This window comes from Sturnus vulgaris, chromosome 11 (assembly GCF_052056855.1).
Source record: "Sturnus vulgaris isolate bStuVul1 chromosome 11, bStuVul1.hap1, whole genome shotgun sequence".
NCBI classification, from domain to species: domain Eukaryota; kingdom Metazoa; phylum Chordata; class Aves; order Passeriformes; family Sturnidae; genus Sturnus; species Sturnus vulgaris.
Window position 1 is genome coordinate 13,086,217 of NC_142253.1, and position 2,660 is coordinate 13,088,876.

The 2,660-nt window shown below is 42.3% G+C and overlaps 1 long non-coding RNA gene across 1 annotated transcript; it reads right to left on the reverse strand.

Moving 5' to 3' along the window:
• Positions 1 to 909: 909 nt before the first annotated feature.
• On the reverse strand, positions 910 to 2,295 carry LOC148222491 (uncharacterized). The gene is made up of 3 exons (XR_015805922.1): positions 2,188 to 2,295; positions 1,891 to 2,040; positions 910 to 1,496 (listed from the first exon to the last, which is right to left on the reverse strand). It is a non-coding gene; the product is annotated as an uncharacterized LOC148222491 (long non-coding RNA).
• Between the last annotated feature and the right edge of the window lie 365 nt (positions 2,296 to 2,660).

The window sequence follows — 2,660 nt, forward strand, 5'->3', positions numbered from 1 at the left end:
ATACTCTCTACCACCACTGGCTTGAGCAGTGTGGTGTTTTGAGCTGCCCCACGGTTGTGCATCAGTGATGGACCTGCAGGGACCGAGCTGTGAGCCTGGTGTGGAACGAGGGTGAGCAATGCCCCAAGGCTGGGCTGAGCTCACACCTCCTGTCCTCAGCAGGCAGCGACTCTGAGGGAGCTGTGTCATGACCACATGTGAGCAAGTGATGCCCCAGTGATTACACAATGACTAAAAAGGGCCCTGCTTGATTACTAAACAAACAAAACCCAACAAGCCTCACAGGATCAACATTGTGGCAGCTGAGAAGGGGCAGCACAGCTTTTTTCCCAGGGCTGGCTTCAGTCATTTCAAAACATGTATTCCCATTTACACACCCAGGTTCTGTTCTAGGTGGGTACTGGAAATAATTACAAAAAGGATAATGCAGCCATTAAATATTTCATTATAGCCAATGGCTGTTGTAGGACACCTAAAACCCCACCTGGTGTGGGCTGGGCACAGCTGCTGACCTTGCTCCTGCTGGTTCCTAATCAGAGCTAATTGGCAGGAGTATCTTCCAAGGTTTTGGAAACCCAGCTTGCAGTCCATCATGAAGGGAACTCGTTCACCTTGTCTGCCAGGACTGTTCATCCTTCATCTGAAAAGGTTTGGGACCTGGAGCAGTGGGTTAGAGGCACACAGCCCACACTGTGCTGACCCCTCCTCACATCTTCCAGGGGTTCCTTGGGCACTGCTGGGATCATACTGGGATGGAATTACTGGGCAGGGTTGAGTGGATGTCAGGTGGCCTCCCTGATTCTTGCTGTTTTATGATGGGTGACTTTTTCAACATGGTTGAATATTACTCATTTGAACAAGCAAGTACAAACCAATAAATGACTGAAATTCACCTCTCAACCATCTCAGTAGACATCCATGAAGATTTTGGCAACTCTTCTTTCAAAGTGGAATCCCATTTTCCTGTGTTATTGGACTTGAAAGTTTTGCATGAGGTATTTTATTTAGCACCAGGTTAGATGCATATAAAAAAATATTAAGTAATCAAAGTGAAGACAGAGCACTCCAGTTCTGACAAAGTGAAATAATTCTGTGAACATGGGTTAGATTGTTTTTCTCTGACAATATTTCTTCATTGAATATTTGGAAATTCCCTGCCTGAGATGGATCTCCTATGTTTGACAGGGCTCTAATTTTCATCAATTTCTGCTGTGAATGGGAAAAAACTCTAAAGGTAAACAATGGTTCCCCTGCTCTTCTCACTGAGCCTTGTCAAAAGTGAGCTCCACTCAAGTGATAACTGCAGTAAACTTGTGCTTTATACCAATCATTTATATTTGCATATTCAATTACTGCAATCGTCATGGTCCCTGCACCCTTCTCATGCCATTGGAATGTAAAATCCAAAACTTACTCTTCTTCAGTCTCACCAGAATGACTGTAAGTAATTATCCTTTTCTTCTTCCATCTCCTTTTTTTAAATAGCAAGAGTGTACCTATAAAATACAAAAATAAAGAAAAATTCAGAAACAGTGAATCAATAGGTATAGAAGGTACCACTGAGGCTATATAAAGGTGCAAAAGGTAACGTTTTTTGATTACTTTGGACAGAGACAGAGGAGTGTGGCAGAAACACTAGAATAGTGATTTGGGTTGTCTCGCTGGAAATGAGCAACATCTTTCTCTTCCTTAGACCTGGTGGAATTCATGCAAATGTCACAAAGCTTGACTGAATAGTGAGAAAATAGTTATGGCTGGAAATGAATGGGAAAGTCAGTCACCCCCAGTGGTGCACTGAAAACCTGACAGCAGACAAAGAACAGGCTCTGGGTGACACAAAGCAAGAGGTATGGACTTCAGACATTACTGAATAACACATGTTTATCTTACAGATCATTCTTAATTTGCCTGCTTTGAAGTCTTTGGTCCCATTTTCTGCCCTGCACTGCCATGAAAGCCAGGAGCATCTCTCAGAAGCATGGGTGGCTTTTTGTGAGGTCTGAAGCACAGGGGGAGTGTTGCTCTGTGTAGTGGTTAATGCTGTGAAGCAGAAAAATGGTAATGACCTAAGGAGCAGTAGACAAAGAATAACAACCAGCATCTTGTCTCCCTTCACAGGCACTGGAGACACAAAGGGATCTTTAATAATGCAGAAGTTCCCCATCTAAAAATTCTGCATCACCTCACCTGTAAATGTTGACGTTGCCATTTTCCTTGAGGCAGTTCAGGACCCTGAGAGGTGACTGCTTCTCTTTTATGCTTGAGATTTGCACAAGAAGTGCTTCAAAAACTTCTGCTGCATTTGTTAGTCAATTCAGGAAAGGGATCCTGGATTCTGAGGAACAAAAGCAGAGGAGAAACTTCATGAAAATATGCATTTCTATTTAAAATTCTAATCACTTTTTATATTTATGTATTTTAAAAATTAAGGCTTGTGGAAAGGAAAATGTCTGGTCTTCATCATGATGAAAGTACTGAAATCTACCAATTACCCTCATATCTCTTAGTGGCCATGGAAATCATAAAATGCTGCCTCTCTTTTTCAACAGCAAAAAGGCATTTTGCACTGGCAGTGAAGTATGATTATTAACTTCTGGATTTGTATGTACACAGTGACCAGTTGCATGTTTACAACAGCTCATTTGCCTCAACATGTCTGC